A 302-nucleotide genomic window follows, 5' to 3' on the forward strand; every position below is an offset into this window, starting at 1 on the left:
AGTGGGAGGGGAGCTGCTGCATTGTAAATTTTGGTCAATGTCATGAGACAAAGTATATGTGAACTGCTGTATGAAAAGTGAATTTACTCTGTAAATCTTCACCCAAATCCTAATAAAAAAATAAATAAATAAAAGGAAAATAGATATACTAGGAGACTCATTTAAGCTATTTTTAGTTTAATATGGGTTGAAACCATTTGTTTTCCCTGAAATTGGTTCTCTCTGTTCACCACATCCCTAAGGTTTTGCTGATGTACTGATGTTAAAACATGTGAAACTCTGGGAAAGACCTCATTTAGTTT

The sequence above is a fragment of the Orycteropus afer genome, unplaced genomic scaffold (assembly GCF_000298275.1).
Source record: "Orycteropus afer afer isolate SDZICR_OR568_19922 unplaced genomic scaffold, OryAfe1.0 scaffold00542, whole genome shotgun sequence".
Lineage (NCBI taxonomy): Eukaryota > Metazoa > Chordata > Mammalia > Tubulidentata > Orycteropodidae > Orycteropus > Orycteropus afer.